This window comes from Rattus norvegicus, chromosome 1, assembly GCF_021556685.1.
Source record: "Rattus norvegicus strain SHRSP/BbbUtx chromosome 1, alternate assembly SHRSP_T2T, whole genome shotgun sequence".
Lineage (NCBI taxonomy): Eukaryota > Metazoa > Chordata > Mammalia > Rodentia > Muridae > Rattus > Rattus norvegicus.
In genome coordinates this window covers 134,234,276-134,256,572 of record NC_141534.1, presented here as the reverse complement: position 1 = coordinate 134,256,572, position 22,297 = coordinate 134,234,276, and the positions used below count along the sequence as shown (strand labels likewise).

Genomic DNA, 22,297 nt, shown 5'->3' with positions numbered 1-22,297 from the left:
TCACGCTGATGGGCTCGGGAGGCTCCTGTGGGTGTTTACACTGCATTGAGGGCTCAGGGGAACAGAAATAGTGCCGTTTCAATCCTCAGCCCAGCCTCCAAGAGATCCTCAAGTGGGTGAGAGGCTGGGCACGTCTGTCCTTGGTTAGAGCTGCAACAGGAGAGTGAGCATTTACATCTTGGGAGGCTCTCCGAAGCCACAGGCACCTGTTCTGCTATCTGGTGACAATGTCCTCCCAGAGCAATTCCAAACGAGCCGGGTGAAGGAAGAAAATACATGCAAAACTGGACTTTCCTCTGGATTCAAGGTAAAAGGCATGGAGGGGTTTCCTGCTCAGGAAGTGTGGAGAACACTTATGTTCCCAGGTTCCGAACGAAGAGCACGTGGAGTGCCCAGGAGGGGCTTGTGACTGCTGATACATCTGCATGTCCTCAGGCACACAAAGGAACATGAAGTGACTCTCTCGCTGACCTGGAAAGATCACAGGCGGCTCCGCAACGGTTCCCTCGCAACTGGATGAGACATCTCATTCAAAATAATTTTTAACTTGGTGGTTAACAGTTAGAGTACCAAGCAATGACCATCTCCAACAGTGGTAATTTTTTTCATCAGTTCAGTTAAATGAACCAAGGAATGCAGGTTCTCCCCACATTATTCTTAACGTCCAAGGTTCAAACACATGCTGGTCCTAAAGGCTTGGCGTCAAGGCCTCCATGGAGGTCAACCTGAGTGGAAAGAGAACTCTTTATCTGTAGACTCTGGGTTTAGGTGGCTATATTTGCTGAAACTATATATCCAGAGACTGAACACCGGAAGAAAACGGGAGATGGGGGAATGGAGGGGACACAGGAAAGGGTCTGCAGGGAAAGGGGAGGGCTGTGTGGCTGACCACTGAAAAGACCAACCATCCCTGAGTAGATCAGAAAGCAAGGCCAAGAGCCCCAGCCTCTATGCCAAGCTCCACATGAAGGCTGTGTAGGTATAGTTGGTTTAAGGAAACCCAGTACGAACTCTCTAGATCTACGATGATTACTGGTGGTACCTTTCTTGGTCAGACCTTGTGCGTTGCTTTGCCTGAACGGCTGAATGTCTGAACTACAGATGGGGTCCAGGGGAGATTCAGAGGGAAAGTATTACGGGCCACTACCTATGATTATGAATGACATAATAACAACAATGTGCTCGAGTTATCGAATAAAAAATTCAAAAACACCTCCCGGGGGGATCCTATTTATCCCCACAGTACTGACAGATGCTCAGGACAAGCTCCACAGAACGACTCAAAGCCACAGTCCATTGGATTCCAGTGTCCATGCCCTGGGTACTGACTGACACCACCTCCTTTGAACAGTCGTGAAAAGTAAAGGCCTCCACCCTCTTACATATCACCGTAAACTCTGAAACGGAACTCTGATGACTTAACACTGAAGCCGGTGACTATTTTCTACTAATTATTATTTCACGTCCTCAAATCTGGAGCACTGGCAAACGCTTCCACCGTTATGAGGGAGCAGGAACTGTGACAGTTGACAGGAAAGGGGGATAAAGAATCAAACTCACGAGAACTTCAAGTACCTGTCTGGTACAATCAATTCCTGGTACAAATTAGATATGCACGGTGTTACTTCTAAAAACACTCTGTACATTAAGAAAATTAGGTTCTATTCCTTGTAACAATAAGTCATTCTCATGAGTTGGAGGGTTAATTACTATGAGACACCAACCAATCAAGTGAAAAGTTCGGCTGCAAAACTGAATTTTGAGGTTATAATTATAAACTACCAGAACTGGGAACTGTTCCCCCATTTATAAGCTTGCCGTCTTCCAAACGCATAGACAAACGCACCTGAATGTGTTCCTGCCTTTCTGCTTTACTACAAAGTGTCCCCCCCCCAAAAAAAACCAAAGAACAAAAACAACAACAACAAAAAAAAACCACCTTAAGGCCTGTGAGGGGGGAGGAGGTGGTTCACTGGTAAAGTACCTGTCACAAAACCAAGAGGACCTGAATTCAGATCCCCCAGTACCCACTAAAAAAAGGTGGGGGGTTGGGGATTTAGCTCAGTGGTAGAGCGCTTGCCTAGCAAGCGCAAGGCCCTGGGTTCGGTCCCCAGCTCCGAAAAAAAGAAAAGAGAGAAAAAAAAAAAGATGGACAGTGTCATGTAAATCCTGGGAGCTCACTGGTCTAGCTGATTCGGTCCCCTTAAGTTCAGTGTGAAACCCTAGGTCAAAGGAACCACACAAGGTGAAGAGAGAAACTAAGTATGACTTCTAACCGGTGATGTCTGTGTGTCTGTCTAGAGGTATGCTGCACTTCCTAGTAAAATCCTGGCAAGACTGTATTCAGTATAGAGGAGGTGATGGTGACACAGTTAGCAACAGAAAGAACTGCGATAGGGTCCCCTGACTTCGAAATTTAGGATGCGATAACACCATGTAAAACTATGCGATGCGGACAGGGAAATGAGCCACACACCAATGCAACAGCACAGAGGGACTGGAGCAAGGCCAGTTCAGCATGTGACTGAGAGGTGACAAGGCTCAAGCTCAACCCAATGTGGAAAGAGCAGTCTGGGGTACAGACGGCGCTCCCAGGGGTGGGGAGGAATGAATCCCAACCTGGGAGGAACCTACCCCCACCTTACTCTCATACTTTATTTGAAAACAATGGACTCAAAACGGTTCATACAGTTAAAAAAATCCAACATAAGCCATCAAACAGTAAAGCTAGCAGGGGCTTGGAGGCAGGGGGATGGATCCCTGGAATCTATCACTAGGAACAGAGTTCCTGGTTTAGGCTATAGGAGACCAGAACTCAAAAGGAAAAAAAAAAAAATACAGGCCACCAGGCTTTCACAGACTTAAGAAAATTTGCTCGGTGAAAGGCTGTTAAGAAAAATGATAAAGCACAGACTGGGAGAAAATATTTACAAACCACGTATCTGACAAAGAGCTAGAGTCTGGAATCTATAAAGAACTCTGAAAACTCAACATTACAAAATAAACAATCTAATTAGAGCAAAAGACGAACAGATGCCTCACTAAAGAGGAGGGTACATAAACAGGAAACAAACACAGGAGAAGGTGTCTGACATCATTAGCCACCAGGGAAATGCAAATTAAAACCACAATGAGATATCACTCCACATCAACACACACACACACACACACACACACACACACACACACACACAGGGGCACAGAGAAGGAAGTAAGGAGACCCCCTGGGCACTCAGACTTCCCCGAGAAGAGTAGATAATAAAATGGCACAGCTACTCTGGACTGTTTGGGTGTCTTTACAAATAAACACGCAGCCACTATTCTATAAAACAGAAATTAAACTTCTAGACACTTCTCCCAAAGAAAAGAAAGGTTACTTACATTTGTCAAAATCTGAACAGAGAGGGGTAGATAGGTAAACTATGGGATGTTTAAAAGGAACAATTATTATAAAATGGCCTTAAACTGATACCCCTTTGAGAGGGAGAACTGATTCTTTGTGACCTTGGGTAAGGAGGTTTGTGTAAGGAGGATAATACGTTAGTAGACAGAGACCCACACACTGGATGTTACCTGATGTAGCAACAGCAATTTTCTGTTTGCCAAACTGCACTACATTTCGGGAAAGTTCTGGGGGGAGGAGGGGATACAGCACGGGATACTATTACTTCTTGTAACTGCCTGAGAGTCTGTGACTCTATAGTCTCTCAGGAATGAAGGGGGTTTTCTTTTTAATGGACATTTCAAAAAAAACCCAGCAGGTAAATTAACTTCATGTCTTCTAGTAGGCTAGGCAGATGGCTTCTTGCAAACCACACTGCCTTGGTTGCAGGACATGTACTGCCTGTGCACTACCACTTCATCGGAAGTCACAGCTTGGGGGAGGGGTGCTTAGCTCAAGTGTCTATGTAGAAACCCCATCTTTAAGTTAAAATGCATTCTTAGCAAAAGTTGCTATTTTAGTCATAGCAGTTTAGGGATACACATACACACACACACACACACACACACACACACACATATATTGAAAACAAAACAATAAACTAAAAAAAATCAAAATATGTCATCAGAGTTACTGGCACAAACACATTTCTAAGCCGATTAGTGAGCTAAATTCTGACAGGACTCCTTGCAAATCAAAGCAAGCCCACCCAAGGCATCCCTATTGAAGGCTTGTTTGTAACCTAACATAAACACTTAATTTGGGGCTTGCAACAGTTGCTTCTGTCTTAGCATCACATAGTTAAAAATAGCCCCGCCAGTCAGAGTGGTCTGGCGGTGAAGGACAAAGGAAAGTATCAAGCTGGAAAAGATACAGAGCAAGGTTGAGAAGGATCCTGAGACTCTCTGAAGCTGCATGTAAGCTCTGGGCACTTATTACGCAGACAGTGTTGTCTGAATCACCTGCAGTAAAGACTCAGGAAGGCAGAGGATATATATGCACTTCTTTATTTTAAAATAAAACCATAACGCATAACTTTAGATCACTTTTTGTTTTCATTTCTCCCAAGACAGGATTTTCTCTGTGTATCCCTGGCTGTTCTGAAACCCCATCTGAAAACCAGGCCGGTTCTCCAACTCACAGAGTTCCTCCTGCCTCTGCCTCTGAAGTGCCGGGATTAAGTGTGCACCACCACCACCCGACACAAACTTCCATTTCTATCAGTTGTACTGAAGTTGTAGTACTTTCCATGTAATTGAGTTTTTTTTTTTTTAAAAAAGAAAAGGAAAAATTATTCCCTTTCATTTCAAATGCATGATTCAGTTTTTTAAACTAAATCGAACACTAAATTTTGTCCCTTCTTAAAAAGTGACTGAATCAGCAACTCGCAAGCTGAAATCTCTCAAAGACCTCTTTAGAGCAATAGGAAAATTATTTGCTCAAGTCAGAATGAACCACTGCAGCACAGAACCTGCCCTTTCGCACCAGTGTGGCCGCTCTGAAGTGAGGCTCTGGAAGGTTCCAATCTCTCACCTGTCTCCTCCCCGTCCCTCCCAAGGAGATCGCTTTAGGGCTTGTGGTACAGGCCTGGTGTGGTCTCCTACACCAGTGTGGACAAAGGTGGCAGGACGGCAGCCCACCGATTCAACCCCTTTACTTTGCTTTTGGTTGTACTTGTACTGGTTGTTGCTGCTGGGAATCATGGGCCAGGTAAAAGCAGGTAGCATGCAGCCATGCTTGCTGGCTAGGCTCTTTTCTGGAGGTGCTTGGGAGGTTTACCAACTACCTCAGGATCCCGGTGACATGAGGGTACTCCTAGCTACATCTAGGACTAGGGAGTCTATAATTCTGGAAAAGTTATGCTTGTGAGTTTAACTGCACGAGGCAGTTTGCCGACAGTTGTCAAACCCAGAATTAGGTGGGTTGGGTAGACCCCATTTATAGCAGTAATACCCCAGCTTGGACCCTTGAAGAATTAAATGTCTCCAAATTTCCACTATTTTGAATTCATTAGGAGAAAGAATGGCAACATATTTACATAGACTGACATTTTATTTAAAGAGCATAATGACAGAAAAGTGGTATGAACTTCGGGAAGGTTGGAGGGCCTTCTCTATTAAGGGCTTTGAGGAAGTGAACAGGTAGCGTAAGAACCACAGTTTGGTTCCTTTTTTTTTTTTTTTTTTTGTTCTTTTTTTCGGAGCTGGGGACCGAACCCAGGGCCTTGTGCTTCCTAGGCAAGCGCTCTACCACTGAGCTAAATCCCCAACCCCCCTTTTTAAAAAGACTTATTTTTATATGTATTGGTGCTTTGCCTACATGTATGTCTGTGTGAGGGTGTCAGATCCCAGAGTTACAGACAGTTTAGCTGCCATGTGGGTGCTGGGAATTGAATCCAGGTCCTCTGGAAGAGCAGTCAGTCACTGAACCAACTCTCCAGTCACCCTAGTTTGGTTCTTATAATGATGATGTCTCCTCTTCTGCACTAGCAGATAATATCTCAAGGGTTTAATGTTAGGTCTCAAGCCCCATGCCTTGCTCAGAACTATCTATCTCCCTCCTACCCCCTCTCTCTGAATATTGTGTGTGTGTGTGTGTGTGTGTGTGTGTGTGTGTGTGTGTGTATGTGACTCTCCCAGTCAGATTTGAGATACATTTCTTTTGCTTATCTTAGAGCAAAATCTTTTTATGAAGTTATTAAATACCAACAGAAACAAAATCATCTGTAAGGAGCAACCTCCCCTGAGACACACACACGCAGTGATCGATCAGCTTTTCCCTTGGTTGACTGGCCTTTCCCTTGACTATGAACTATGTAGGTGAGTGCATGTGAAGATGCCCAGTGTATGTTAGCATCTGAAACCCATAGAACTGGACTTTCCTTGACCGTGGAATACCCTGGTGTGGTCCACATGCTGCGTCACGTGCCTCGAGAAATGCAGCTACGGTGAGGACACAGAGCACTCTTCTACACCCGAGCTCAAGACATGCATAGGCTGCTACAGAGGAAACCCGGTAGGTGGGGCAGGTTTGCAAACTTGCCCTACAATCTGTTGATTCTCTCTTCACTTACCAAGAAACGGGAACTGTGATTAACTCGTTATAACTATGCAAAAAGCATGTGGTAAACAACAACAAAGTCTAAAATGAAAACTGAAAACCCAGTTTCACACAGAAGCGCAGTCTCCACCCGCTCCTCGGGAATTCGGCATAAATCGTAGATAAATCTTCCAGTGGAGCTGGAGGTGACCTGTGGTGTAGCATTTGTAACTAGTGAGTGAGGACATTTTACTGCTAGCAAAGGTGACCAGGTTAAGTCCACTCACTTCCTGGCCACTCATTACTTTTGCTTCAAAATAAACTGTAAAGTTCTGGGCCTGGCGGTGGTGCAGGTTTTTAATCCCAGCATTTGGGAGGCACAGACAGGCAAGCCTCTTGATTGATCCAGGATAACCTTGTCAACCCAGTGAGTCCCAGGCTAGCCAGGACTACAATGTAAAAGACTGTCTTAAACAAAACAAAAAAACAAAGAGCCAAAGCAAAATACCACTAATAAATTCTATATCGTTCTCGCCATGACAGCTTCATGACAAAAACCTTAAAATTACTTAAACAAATGCTAGCATTGTTTTGAAATTGTACAGCAATGTGCAAAGAGATGACCAGGGCGCTATTTCAGCTGGCTAGGGAGAATGGTATTTCCAGCCCTTTCTGTATTGTTTGGCAAGACTGTAGATTTCAGGTGAAGATGCCCTGCACCTTTCCTGTTAGACTTACTCTTTGGTATGTAGATTATATAATTAAAAAGAAATGCACTTCTATCACTTCTAAATACATGAAGCAATTCAATTAAGTTATCCATCTAAACCTTAAGGAGATCCTTAAGGAGCTAACTTGCCTGAGTGAACAGTAGGGAATGATTTGTAATTAGCATGTTAATTTCGTCTGTAAATAGGAAATTATGAAACTCAAGGTGCTTAAGAGGGCTCTATCAAGGAGGTTACACAGGCACCTTGCAATCTCATCGTCAATCGATTCTGGCTACAGAGCAACGTTAAATGAGATAATACATGGGAAAGCGCTTGGGAGAAGTGTCTGATGTGTGAATATTCAATGCACACGAATGCTTGCTACCACAGACTGAAAAAAGATTCTGGCTGACTTCGTCCCTGGCTAATTGGACAAGTCAAGTTTGAGGTTATGACAGAGCCTGAACTTTCCACATAGGACCCTCTAACAGCCATAAGGTCCACACTGAATAGAAAGTCCAGATGCCCACAAAGACCTTGCCCGTGGAGTCTGGTATTAAAACCCGGCTGCTCCTTAACTCACCTCGCTCATCTCCTGTTGCTTGGGTCCATTTCGCTACCTCGCCATCCTGATGCTCTGGCCTGCTTGGCCTGTCCCCACTTCTACACAGACATGGTTTTATGCTCTGGCTCCTGCGGAAGGCATATATATCCTCTCTCACACACTGGCTCTCCTCAAGTGCTAATGCGTCACTATGGCCTAATGGGAGCGCAGGGAACAGTGCTGACGAACTGGGGATCCGCACCAGCAAAGAATCTGAAATGTGTATCTCAAGTCGGAAAAGCCTATGGCGGATGAGATCTAATTTCCCAGAACTGCTACCTACTAGGAGGGCAACCTGGATTTCCCCTCAACTTCTCCAGGCTCCGTCTCTGTGCAGAGGGGGAAGCAATACTTACCTGCCAAAGAGGGGGCAGTGTATACTTAGTGTTTACAGATAATCCCTGAGGGAATTCAATGAAGAAGAAAAAAAAAAGCCTGCCTTAAACTCTGGGAGGAACTTGGAGGAAAAACAAAAACAAAAACAAAAGCAAAAGCAAGCAAACAAACAAACAAAAATATCCCCTCCAAGCCACTCTTTTCAGAGCAAAATTTTAGAATCAACTGCATTTAGAAGTCATTTACATGATGTTGCTGCTACACAGTCACTTGTGCTGGATTACATAAGCGGTGAAAAAACCTTCTTCTCTTGGGAATTTCCAGAAGTCTGTCGTGGAGCCAAAATACACTGACCTTGAATACATTGTTCTTGAACAAAGTGGATGTTCTGCACGCTCAATAGATGTTACTACCTCGTACTGAGCACACAGCACCGAATGCTCTCATACTCAATGACCTGACGGAGATGCTAGGAAGAATAATACATAATTTTTAATCTCATTTAAAATGTATTATGCACTCCCAGAGTACTTAAGAGAAACTACTCTTCTGCTCTTCGGGGTTTGCTGTCTATTCATCAGAAGACAGACAGCTGGTTTGGGGGCTGGTAATGGGTTTTTCCATTGTTTGTCAAAGACGGGGAGCTATGGATATGCTAACTTCCGAGGAGGCGAGACCAGTCGCACAGAGAAAGGTCGCTACCAGAGATCTGCTGCATGTGACACGCTGGCTCAACACTTGAAGGGCACTATGGAGGCCCCTGGAAAGGAGGCCCAGAGCTGTGGGAGTGCAGAGGTGAGCTGGAGCAGGCCAAGCTAACGTCCTCACGCCACAGGGCACACAGTCATGGGGCCAAAGGAAGATACTGCTCAGAGACAGAAAGCCAGGCAAAGACAACTCGAAGAAAGAAAGCAGTCCACTCCTCTTCCTCGGAGAAGGCCATCTTCCTGCTCCTCAACAAGGAACCCACAGGTCACAGTCTATGAGCCCCTAGCCAAGCTGGGTGTCTACATCACATGGCCAACACGAACACCAAGTGAACCACAGCTCCTCTCTGGGTCTCAGTTTTCTCATCTATAAAATGGATGTGTAGCCAGGCAACTTCTGAACAAGGACAAGTGAGTGTGAAACAAGTCTACAGCTTAGAGAGGGATTGTGGGAAAGAAGCCACCGGCACAGGCAGATGGGCAAGGCTTGTAGTTCTCTATCCCTTTCAGTCTCTCTTGGGTGAAACTGACCAGGTGGTCCACTAAGCAGTGGCTACCAGAGCCATGTCTGCTCCTGGTTCTTTCTATGAGATTAGTCCAGAACCAGCTCTCACCGTGTTTCTGCACTGCCCCTGTAGCACTGGTTGCCGTCATGGATCAGGTGCTCAGTCCATGCCTGAGCACACAAAACAGTCGCATCTGGTTTCATTCATATTCATATTGGAAAGTCTACTTCCTTTCTCTTGTTTTCTGACTACCAGCCTCTTCACATGTGGCCACATGCGGAGCCTCAAGAGAATGCTGTCAGCTGTTTCTCAGAAAACGTACATGGTGCTCCCAAGCTGCTTCTCTCTGGGCCCAGAGTAGACATTTGCAGTCCTGGTGTACACCGGAGCTCTCTCCCTTCCACTAAGATACTGTTCTCGCCATCAGTCATCAAGGTGCACTGGGTCCACCTTCCTGTGCACTGTGATTCCAGCCTGGGTTTTACTGCCAATGCCCCAGGTCTGTGTGGCTACTGCCCACATGGCTTCATTCACACGGCTACAATGGCCTGGAGGAGCTGCTTGTTCCATCACACCTGTACCCTAGACATTCGCCACCATCACACCTCACTGCAGGGGGCACTAAGGCTCTCTTGTGTGGGCTACACAGAAGGCTATGTCCTAAACTATCTCTTTCTGAAGCCTCTGGGAGCTCACTCCCTCCCGTCTTCCAACGAGGAAAACTAAATTCAAAATAAGTATCACTCCTCCTTGGGGTTTGCAATAGGGCTATTGATAAGCCTCGATGGTAGGATGCCTGCCTGAAGACCTGGGTTTAAAATCCCAGCAACACATAAACTGGGCTGAGTGGCACCTGCCTGTGATCTCAGCACTCAGGAGAGAGAAGCAGAAGGATCAGAAGTTCAGGTCATCCTCAGGCTGCATCAAGTTCATGAATACTAAAGGCCATGTCCACCCACAACCTACACCCTACCCCCTAAAAAAAGGAGAAAAGCTCCTTATTGTTACCCACTTTTAACCTTGTAAGGCACATTTACCCAGTCCGTTTAAGCTTGAGTCACATGAAGGAAGGAATGGTCCATTTAAAACAAACCAGAGGGAGCAGCTCCAAGGAGTGCCTGCCTCCCTTCTGGGGCAAGCTCAGAACCCAAACAAAGGCCTGATAGGCACTTTCGTGTGTTTTGGAACATTGGCCCCTCCTGGCCCCCTCCCACCCTCCTGCTGCTGTGGTGGCACACGTGGGCTGGCACAGCACCCTGGGAAAGAGACCGCAGCCCTCCCTGGCGCCCAGTGATTATAGGGCAAGGCTGAAAGCAGCAACAAAACCGAGAAACAAAGCCTTCTGTGAAACCAGAAACCACAGGAGGTCACAAAAACAGCAGGAACTTAGAAATCCCAGAAGCCCTTTGGTGAGAAGTTTCTCTAAGCACCTGTGTCCAGCTCTGAAACGGGCAGCTTGACACATACCAGAAATGACATGAGCACCAACCAGGCTCTCCCCCGGGAGGAAGACCAGTCTAGGGCGTGATGGCTTAAGATGCTTGCCTATTAGGTTCATCAGCTGACTGACACAGTGCAGGCTACGCAGCTGCTTGAAAATCATTATTAAGGCAGACCACATCATTACACACGGACATACATTGTACACACGGCATTAGACAAGTACAGGTGAGGGAGACGCCAATGGTTAAGTGATAGTGGAGATTCGAACACATACGTGTGCTCTTTGACAGCTATAGGCTCAAGCACAGGCTGGGTATGTGGCTTTTAAAGGCACTATGGAATGTGGAATATTACATAAACACAACTCTACTACAAACTTCTCTCTTTCTCTCTCTCTCTCTCTCTCTCTCTCTCTCTCTCTCACACACACACACACACACACACACACACACACACACACACACACAAAGAAACCTCTCTTGCCCACCAGCTCTCTCCTTCTAGGAGTTTAAGGGTAAATCATCTAAAGAGAAAGCCAGAGCCAGTCAAAAGCTGCCTAAAGGGTGTGCAATTACATGTGATTTAAAAAGTCTCTGTATGATTAAAGGCAGAAAGACGGCCTAGTACTTGGCACCGGCTTGGCACTGTGCTTAAGCAAGCACTCTTTCAACTATCCGTCCTCTTCCTCCTGGCTCACGGCTCCCTGATGGGCACTAGGATGTTCAACGGGGTAGTGGCTCTCCGGGTGTATCTGCAGGGCAGCAGGGGTACTAGAGGGTTTCGGTCCTTCAGGCTCACCCAAAGCTTAGGGCTGGGACCTAGTCTGGTGACCCTGAGCAAGTCTCCAGGGACTCTAAATGGAAGCCCCACAGCATCAGCTCCATGCCAGCATCCCAGTGGCTCCCCTTGATCACTAAGCCGGTGCTGTTTTAGGCTTTCCTATATTAGACCAACCAAACATGCCTCCCCTAAGAGCTTCTACTGCACGTACAGTTTTAGGGCCCTCAGAAGGAGACATAACCATAGTGGCAGTGGTAGGTAGCCCAGGCCAAGACGAAAGAACAATGCACTGTGCGCCCTGATCTCCACACCTGCTTGCAGAAGGTCCTTACCAGCTTTCCAGATACTCATGCCTCGTCCCACCCCCAGAAAGGGTGATTCAGTCCATCTGAGAGGGAGGGAGCCAGCCCAACCTTGGCACTGAAAACACCCCTGGAGTGATCATAATGTGAAAACAAGTTTAGATCTGTTACATTCTGTCACTATAGCACTGTGCAAACAAATCAGGCAGGGCTTGAGGGCACCGAGGGGGAAGCAAGGAGAGGGAGGCCTCCTGCGGAAACCTGGCCTAAGTCAGGTGTGTATGTGGGAATCACCCAGCTAGGGCTGGCACCAGGAAAAGCCTGGCATAAATCACCAGAGAGGTTCCTGTAGAGGGCTGAGGCTGGGACGGAAGCAGGTGGTGCTCTCTATCTCTCACTCATGCCCAGGTGGAGTCACAACTTAGGCCCGGGCGGCTCAGCTGGCGTGGGTGAAGTGGGCCATGGAGATCCCAGCCCTGCTTCCCCGATCTAACAGACAACAGCCAGCTGAATGCTACCATGTTCTCTCCTTTTGACATCTACCCATTTTAGTTGTGCTAAAATGCAGCAACACAGGGTCAATCACTTTAGATATGAAGTGAGCAGTGTTAATAATGTTCACTCTGTGTGTGGGTATCACCACCACCATCTACCTTTACAACTTGCGGAAACTCAACATTGCACTGCCTGACTTCCTCAAACACCGGCAGTCACCATTCTGCAGCTGCTGGCTCTGCCCTAGTGAAACCACTGGATGTGCCTGTGGGTGACTGGCTATTTCATTTGCATAATGGCCAGAAGGTCCATCCACATAGAACATGTGCCAGAATTTCCGTCATTTTTACAGCTGAATAATAGTCTGGATTTTAGATATAAAATCCCAACCTGCTGGTCAAGTGTTGCAATTTTTACAACCGGAAACAGAGATGTTATGATTCTTCTGTGACAGATGACGACATCTTTGAAGGTAGTCCCAATTTTCAATCTCTGTCTTTTGTTCTGGCCCCAAATTTGGGCCAGTGGAACCTGAGAGTATAACCTGAATCCCAGGTGCAGTTGCCAGACAGACTGAAAAGGCACTTCGAAGTTGTAAACAGGCAGCACACAGTGGACCTGGAGAGGCTGAAGAAGAACCCTGGAAGCTTCAGTGGACACTGCTCCCCATGTGAGACCCTCTCTTCTCCGCGGGAGGATGAGCATGATATCCATCCATTGACTGCCAAATTCTTTAGCCCTCCTGAGACTGATCAAAAGTCAGCCTGACTGAGTCAAGCTATACGATATTGAGGATTTACTGACTGAAACCGAGGAAAACAAAACACAACCCCAAAACTGGACTGGTTTCTGGGCCTCTACTCTGGTGACCAGTGACTCCAGTCTGCCCCACTCCCCACTGTGACAATCACAGGGCTGACTTCCCCTCCTGATCACCTAATGGCTTCAGATACCCATTTCAACCCTAGCCTCTGCTCTAGCCATAATCAAGGAGTATGCTTTCTTCTTGGAGCCACCAACGTTCTACAGATCTTCCTGGCTGGACTGTGAACTGTGGCCAGAAACTGCTGGGGGTACAGCATGTCTTTTGGGGAGAGGGAAGCTCTGATGAGATCACATCACCTTTGGCTTAATGTGGTGTCCTGCTGCACACCACAGGTACAGGGGTCCTCAGACAAAAAGGTGTAGGTACTGAAAAGAAAATTATACAAATTCTAGGTTTAAAAATATAAAATTAAAAAGAGTTAGCCCCAAAAGCCACAAACTCAGGGCTAAGCCCTGCCGCCAAGACTAGCAGGCCATAAAGATAAAGGAGCACAGGAAACACTGTTCAGGCAGGACTGACAAGCCATAAAGAAAAAGAATACAGGAACCAGCCTGAGTTAATGGGACTGATTCATGGGACGTCTGGCAGGAAGACATCTCCCCCCAGCTCACTCAGGGCCATCCTCCAGACCCTGATAAGCCCCTACTTGTGCTTTTCAGCCATTGTGTCCTACAGAGAGCATTCCAGGAAACCGGGCAGCCCAAGCCTAACCAGAGGTGTTTCAAATACAAATGCTCCATCAGTTTTGACAAACGTTTAAAAATAATGAGGACCTGAAGACCCTACCCTTCTCCTGATTTAGTAGCTCTGTTCCAGGAACCAGGGGGCCATAAAACCTTCTGGCGTCCCCTTATCTCCTGGAGCCATAAAACAATCCTGTAACTTGTGGTGCATTCCCCTTTGACATCCCCCATCCCCTGGTGCTCACAGCCTCTGCCTTTAAATACTCTTTTTCCCAGCCTCTCGGGGTCGACACCTCTGTCTCCTGCGTGGGATATGTGTCGGCCCGGAGATCTCTGTAATAGGTCTCCGTAATAAACCTCGCCTTTGCTTATTACATCCAAAATGGTCTCTCTGTGTCTGGGGTCCGCGATTTCCCAAGACTTGAGTAAGGGTCTCTCTGCGTGGGATCTTTCATATTTATGGGGGCTCGTCCGGGATCTTCGCGACCACCCCAGACTCCGAAGACCCCTTGGAGGTGAGTTGGATGTTTGTCTGAGTGTTTCTGTGTGAGCGGCGCCGCAATTGTCAGTCTGTGTCTGTCTCTGTTTTGGTTCCGCCGTGTGTGTATATATGTGTGTCTTAGTACTGGTCAGTGTTAAGAGGGCAGATGGGTATTCCTGCCCTGTGGTAAGAGGGCAGATGTGTGTTCCTGCCTTGTGCTGAGAGGGTGGATGTGTATTCCTGCCCTGTGCTAGGAGGGTGGATGTGTGTTCCTGCCCTGTTCTAGGAGAGTGGATGTGTATCCCCACTCAGTGCAGCTGCCTTTGTGGTTCGTGAGGACCCTCTGGCTGCGGAAGGGGGGACGCCCCGGGCCCGCAAGGCTGCAGCCCCTGGAAGACGTTCCACGGGCGGAGAACAGTCGGGAGAGCCCGGCTATGGACAGTCAGGAGGACCTGACTCTGGTTTTCTGGAACAAAGGAGATGGAATGCTCCTTTTACCTAGGCGGGAGTGGACGAGGAATCCCACTCCGTCAGAGGTCGAGTTCGGCTGCCTATTTAAATATAGGCACGGACAAGTGTGCTTAGTCGTTAGGACAAGAGGACACTCTGGAATCCTGTTGGGAGGTGGAATCAGATGGTCCATCTCATCCCAAAAGCAGCTAAGGTTAAGCTGCAGTTTGGGCCACGTACTGAAGGTACCAGGCATCTGTGAAAGTTGGTTATAAGATGCTTTGTCTTGATATTGTTTGTCTGGCTTGTTTTCTGTGGTATTGTCGAGTGTCTTTTTGGCTTTTGTTTCGTTTTTGAATTTTGGACTGACGACTGTGTTTGAATTTGGACTGACGACTGTGTTTAAAATCTTGGACTGATGACTGTGTTTGAAATCATGAAACTGTTTGCTTTGTTCGTCATAGAGTTTTACTTGGTCCTCTTGGTGCTTAAGTTAAGAGTTAAAAATAATTTGCTTGAGAAAAATTGTTTTCTGCCAAGGAGTTTTGTCTTTCTCTCCTGAGCCTCCTCCCCAAGGAGAGAGGCCCCTCCCTTTACTCCCCTTGATCAGCCTAGCTGCTGTTAACAGTTGTGTAAACAGACATTAACAAAAACCTTTAGGACAAAACTGCTCGTAAATAAAAAAGTTCCCCAGATTAGGCCTCCGGTATGAAACAAGTATAGTGAGTAAGAAACTTAATTTTATGGACCCCGCTCTAGTGGCGGTGTGTTGGTTGATAGCCAACGTTAATTTTTTAAAACATAGTGTTTTATCTGTGCTTGTGCTCGCAACACACAGTAGGGGGGAGCGAAATTAGCTGCGGAGCTGCTACAGCGAGCATGGGGACTTCTCAAGTCTCACCCAATTTTTCTGGCTCTTCAGGAGCTGTTTAAAAGAAAAAGGCTTAAGGTAAAAAGAAACACTATAGAGAGATTTCTTAGTGAATTACTACACCTTGGTTCGCGATCTCTGGGAATCTCACGATGGACAGCTGAGATAAGCTAAAAAAAAGATTTAAATTTTGCTTGAGAGCAAGAATCTTAAAGGTGGAGTTTCAGCCGGTATGACACTTAGTGCGTAGCTGCCTAAAAGATCAGAAATGCTGTCAACAGGATATAAAAAAGGGACAGGCTGTGTTAGAAATGCTACAGGAAGAATGATCTAAAAAGGCTGAGAGTGAGGTGGGGGAGGACTCTAAGAAAACAAGAACAAGAAAGGAATTTCTGCTTTTAGTGACCAGACCTTCAACTCTTGCTCACAGAAAGAGGGTGCTCATTAAGAGAAGTTCTTTAAGGAGCCTGCCTTATCTGCTGGCCCTATTCCAAGAGAGGAGCCAGTCTCCAGCATTAAATTACTTTTCTCACTGGTCATCATTAGCATGGAGAATGCCTTTGATCCTATCCCCACAGCAGCCAGTTCCTGCCCCTGTGGTAGAAATGTCCCAGGTTGGGGGGCAGAGAAGCCCCTAAAATAGTTTCAAAGAATCTACAACAAACTGTAAAGAACTTTGTTTTGTTTTGCCACTTTGAATTTAGAATTCAGGCTTTGGCTGTGGCCGAGGTCAGGATTAATGTTTTCGTTTCCATGGGCCCTTAGCCCACTGAGACAGTTTGGTAAAGGACTACTACTACAGTCCTGATATTCAGAGACATGGAGAGAGCTATAGTTTTTTTTATTAAAGGTTGGTACTATAGTATTAACAATCTCTTTATTAGATATAAGAGACAAGAAGCCCCAGGTGAACTGGTTACAATTCTTTTGTCAGCTGCTTAGTATCTAACACTCAGGTTCTATCGTCTCTCCATCCTTTTATTATTAGTTGTTACTGAAAGCCTAGTGCCATTTAGAGGATGGGTCTCTTGAGTGATAAAGCCACTGAGCTGGCACTAAAGGAAGGTACTCCTTAAGGGAAAATCTAAGTCCAGAGAGACAACCGGTAACAGATAGACTGCCCCTCTGCTCACTTTTCTGTTTCACAGACACAAGGTCTTTTTGTCCCAAGAAAGCCTCCTGGCTTAGCTGTGTGACTAAATGCTATTTGCCCTCTTCAGTGGACCTCTATTCTCAAGATTCCCTTGTTTTCTCACTATCCCATTTGAGATGCTTGTTAGTAACTGTTACAGGTCTTCTTTACCAACAAGGAAAGACAGAATCCTACTAGAGGCCAGAAAAAGTGTTCCAGAGATGGATGGAAGGCCCTCACTTCTGCCTGCTCTTTTCAAACGCCTAAAGGTAGGGAGTGCTCCAGGTCTGCCGCCAGACTCCAAGGGTGGGTCTCTGAGGGGCTGGAAAGTGCCCCACCAATCTGGCTAAGATAAGGAAAGGATATAAAGAGAATGTTACAGAAATTTAAAGGGTTAAGTTGCTGAGAGTTAGTACACGTTACAGAGAAAGAGGTAAAAAGAACAGAAAGCTAGAGAAAAAGAGAGACAAAAAAAAAGAAAAAGTTAGAGAGATAAAGAGAGATAAAAGATGAGAGAGGAACATATACTGGCCACAGTAGTTAGGGAACCTAGGAAGATAGTACCTGACAACAGAAGAGAATTCCTGGCTAAAGATCAGTGTGCCTAATACAAAGAAAAAGGACACTGGGTCAGGGACTGCCCAAGAAAGAACAAGAGGGGCCACTGGAGAGCTTCTTGGTCCTAGAGTGCTGGACAGGGACCCAATGCTCTGTGCTCCTATGCCCCCCAGTGGGCCAATATCCAAAGACCTTGAGTGCAAGGAGCTACTGGCAACGAACAATACTTATGGACTGCCCGAAGAACAGTAGACCTTGGCGTGGGCCGGGTAACCCACCCACTAATTCATGGTCATCCCTGACTGCCCCTATCCCTTGCTCATGAGAAAATTGCTCTCCAAATTGGCTTGCGTGGGCTAAAATGGCTGGATGAGGCCATGTGTATACATATCTATAGACTGTGTATGTGGAGCTTAAGACCTGTCTCAGTACACCAGTAACTGATGCTGGGAGTTGAATGGCTTAGTGCTTTTCTGCCTGAAACACACCGTTCCTGCCAGCCGGGCACTAACAATTATCACCCAATCCAGGACTTAAACTGTGATAGAGTGGCTGATAGAGTGTCCAAAGATGGGACCACTGGTCAGCTGCCATGGACTAGATTCTCCACCGGTTGGGGACAATCTGGTCACCTTGCTGCCCAATCCGGACCTGGAGCCACCACAGCACGAGTGTCAAACACTGACAGAAGCACATGGGTGGAGGAAAGACCTCTGCGACTGGCTGATTGACCCCTGCTGAAAGCCGAGGACCTTGTCCACAGATGGGAACAGTTCTCTTCATGAATGAAGGTCAGAGACAAGTGGGTGCTGCCATGGTGGACAACACAATGTCATCTAGAATGGCTGAACCTCTACCCCCCCCAGCACATCAGCGCCACAGATGCCTTTGCCATCTCTTGGATGCCCGGATGAAGCCAACAACTGTGAGTACTATTCATTGCCCAGGAAAACAGGAGGGAAGAGATTCAGTGACATGGGGCAGTGACAAAACAGATAAAGTGGCTCGGGAAATGGCTATACAGGAGCCTATCCTGGTTACAGGCCTGCAAGAGACAGCCACTGAGAACTAGGATTAGACTAAGGGATGGCCTCACTTAGAATGTACAACAGAAGAAAAGGCCCAAGTTGTTTAAAAGATAAAAAGACAATGACACACTTGGGGAGAAAGCTGTACCCCCCCCAAAGAACAAACAAAAGACTCACTTTGCCAAATTAAGAAATGGACTCATTTAGGAGATAAAAAGTTTGTCCAAGTAGTTAAGATATATATAATAGACTTTAAGATTTTAGCCAAGAGAGACAGTAAAAAGTATAAGATACGTCAGTAAACAAATGCTTAACAAACAAACAGGACAAAGAGACCTAGAGAGTTTAACGAAAAGTTGAAGTAAACTTCACTGAGATAAAACCAGAAAAATATAATCACAAGTATCTCCTAGTGCTTGTAGATACTTTTTCAGGAATAGATAGAAGCTTTCCTCACCAAACGAGAGACGGCCTCTACAATCATCAAGAAGATACTGAAAGAAATCTTCCCCAGGTCTGGAATGCCCAAGGTAATCTGGTCAGACAACGGTCCTACTTTCGTTGCCAAGGTAAGCCAGGGTGTGGCCAAGTATTTAGAGGTCGATTAGAAATTACATTGTATTTACAGACCTCAAAGTTCAAGACAGGTAGAATAAATAAACAGAACTCTAAAAGAGACCCTAAACAAATTGACCATGGAGACTGGCACAGACTGGGTGACACTCCTTCCCTCTTGCTCTCTTCAGAGCAAGAAATACCCCTTCCAGATTCAGCCTTACCCCCTTTAAGATCTTATATGGGGCCTCAGCTCCCCTGACTGTATTAGATGATGTTACTGAACCAACATGTCATAGTGCCATAGTAATAATGATTTGTGTGCCAGGCTAAAAGACCTACAGGTGATACAGAAAGAAATCTGCTCACAGCTGACAGCAGCCTATGCCCCGGAGACCCCTGAGACATCCCATCAGTTCCAGGTCGGAAACAGCTACACTGAGCCCAGACACTCGAGCCTCGCTGGAAAGGACCGTACCTGGTGCTGCTGACCACCCTGACAGCCGTCAATTCTCAGCCCTCACCAGCCGTGTACTAGCTGTTAGGGCTGAGAGCTGGGACCTAGAGGGAAATTCAGTCATGTTTGTCCTGGGTTCCATCGAGATAGGTGTGGGGATAGGCTTGATTTCTATTACAAATGATGTAACATTACATATGTTAATACTCCTAACACTTCTTGGGACTGTGCCTCAGGGATCACAACCTATATAAGTTTAGAAGTTCTGAAAGACAGTCATGACCTTGGTGTATAGGTTTAGATAGTGTCCAGATAGAATCCTGATGCTAAAGACTTTTTAGCTGACCTCCAAGAATACCTAACCTCCCTCTCAGAGGTAGTCCTTCAAAATAAAAAAAGATTAGACCTGATATTCCTTAAAGAAGGAGCCTGTGTGCTACACTAAAAAAAATGTTGCTTCTATACAGACCATTCAGGAGTAATTAAAGACTCCATAAATAAACTTAAAAAAAGGTTAGACAAAGACAGACAGAAAAACACACAAGAGATGGTTCGAGAGCTAGTTTAGTAGATCTCCCTGGATGACTACCCTACACTCTGCTACAGCTGGACCATTATTAATAATTTTCTTGGTTTTAGTTTTTGGCTCCTGCGTGACAAACAGGTTAATTGCTTTTGTTAAAAATTGAGTGGGTGCTATGCGGTTGATGGTTGTGAGACAACAGTACCAGTCAGTTAGGACAACTGGTGAGACCAAATAAGACTTGATATCAAAATTCTAAGATTAGAATTATTTAATAGGAGAAGACGGGAATGAAAAGAAAATTATACAAATTCTAGGTTTAAAAATATAAAATTAAAAAGAGTTAGCCCCAAAAGCCACAAACTCAGGGCTAAGCCCTGCCGCCAAGACTAGCAGGCCATAAAGATAAAGGAGCACAGGAAACACTGTTCAGGCAGGACTGACAAGCCATAAAGAAAAAGAATACAGGAACCAGCCTGAGTTAATGGGACTGATTCATGGGACGTCTGGCAGGAAGACATCTCCCCCCAGCTCACTCAGGGCCATCCTCCAGACCCTGATAAGCCCCTACTTGTGCTTTTCAGCCATTGTGTCCTACAGAGAGCATTCCAGGAAACCGGGCAGCCCAAGCCTAACCAGAGGTGTTTCAAATACAAATGCTCCATCAGTTTTGACAAACGTTTAAAAATAATGAGGACCTGAAGACCCTACCCTTCTCCTGATTTAGTAGCTCTGTTCCAGGAACCAGGGGGCCATAAAACCTTCTGGCGTCCCCTTATCTCCTGGAGCCATAAAACAATCCTGTAACTTGTGGTGCATTCCCCTTTGACATCCCCCATCCCCTGGTGCTCACAGCCTCTGCCTTTAAATACTCTTTTTCCCAGCCTCTCGGGGTCGACACCTCTGTCTCCTGCGTGGGATATGTGTCGGCCCGGAGATCTCTGTAATAGGTCTCCGTAATAAACCTCGCCTTTGCTTATTACATCCAAAATGGTCTCTCTGTGTCTGGGGTCCGCGATTTCCCAAGACTTGAGTAAGGGTCTCTCTGCGTGGGATCTTTCAGTACTACGTGCAAAAGAAAGTGTTGATCTATACCCTTCTAGGATCTCACGGCTTATAGGATACTGCAAGTTGATCCGAGTGTCAAATTTCCACATGCTGCTTGCTTGGGCTGTCATTTTAATTAGAGAAGTAGGCAATGTATATGTCAGCTTATTTTCCTTTGACTTAGAGAACTGACTTGTCTCTTATGATCAGAGGCCTTGATCTTCTTTACCTAGGCAGACTTTCACAAAGTTGAACTTCCCAGAAAATAGCAGTCCTTGTTTGTCGTCTTTTAGTAGGGCAGGTGTTTGCCCAGCCCCCAACATTGTCTGGATGGGAATATACGCATGAACCATTGAAATACATCTGAAACATGAAAAAACTCAAGTACAACAACAACATGCATGGAGTACAGAAGCCAGGGAGTGAGGGGAAATACTACATACAATTTCTAATTTCTCTCGGCTACCCAGATGACCAGGAATAATTTTAAAAATCCAGCTCGGTAGTACTTGCAATAGATGAGCACATTAGTGTGAGAAGGGCTTCTGTAATCTGACATTCCCCTATGAGTCTCCATGCATCCATAAGGAGTGAGCTGCGTCACAATTCATTATGGTGCTATCCAGCCAGGGGAGAGAGAGCGATTCTAAGCATTCAGCCTTCAATATCTTCCCCGTGGAAAGCACAGAAAGTGTGAGCACCTTTCATCATAATGGGTTTGATTTTTGTCAAGACTTGGCGGACCCCACCAAGTCAAGACTGTCAGTCCTGGGTCCCTGCCAGTCCAAACCACACCAAGTAGCCTTCTGAGCAGTCTCCCTTCACTCTGATTACTCATAAACCCTTACTGGTTTCAATATTAATCACACCAAGAATGATAGCTGGGTATGGTGATTTACATCTTTAATCCCAGGACTTAGGAACCTGGGAGGTAGAGGCAGGAAGAACTCCGAGCTTGAGGCCAGCCTGGTCTTATAAAGCCAGTTACACAGTAGGCAGAAATTACCCTTTCTAAAAAAAAAAAAAAAAAAAGTGGGAGGGAGAAGGGTGCAGGAGGAGGCGTTGCTAGAGAGATGGCGAATGGTTGTGAGCAAACACCCAAATTTGGTTCCCTGCACACTGGCAAAACATTCATTTAGGTATTTTCTTTTTGAAAGTTAGAGAATTCTTCTTTTCCAGGGAGACTGTAGAAATTAATAACAATCAATGTAAAAAAAAAAACTACAAATCTGAATTAGCATTTCTTAAGTTTGCATAAGATTTATTTCGCAAATTTGTTGGGTCAGAAGATTCCTTATAGATGAACACCTGTAAGCCTTTGC

At 45.9% G+C, this 22,297-nt stretch overlaps 1 protein-coding gene and 1 long non-coding RNA gene across 4 annotated transcripts in view; one reads left to right on the top strand and one right to left on the bottom strand.

Annotated features, from left to right (window-relative positions):
* Nucleotides 1–22,297, bottom strand: part of Igf1r (insulin-like growth factor 1 receptor) — a 294,388-nt gene that overhangs the window by 164,683 nt on the left and 107,408 nt on the right.
* On the top strand, nucleotides 14,136–20,912 carry LOC148007713 (uncharacterized). The gene is made up of 2 exons (XR_015647051.1): nucleotides 14,136–14,388; nucleotides 19,277–20,912. It is a non-coding gene; the product is annotated as an uncharacterized LOC148007713 (long non-coding RNA).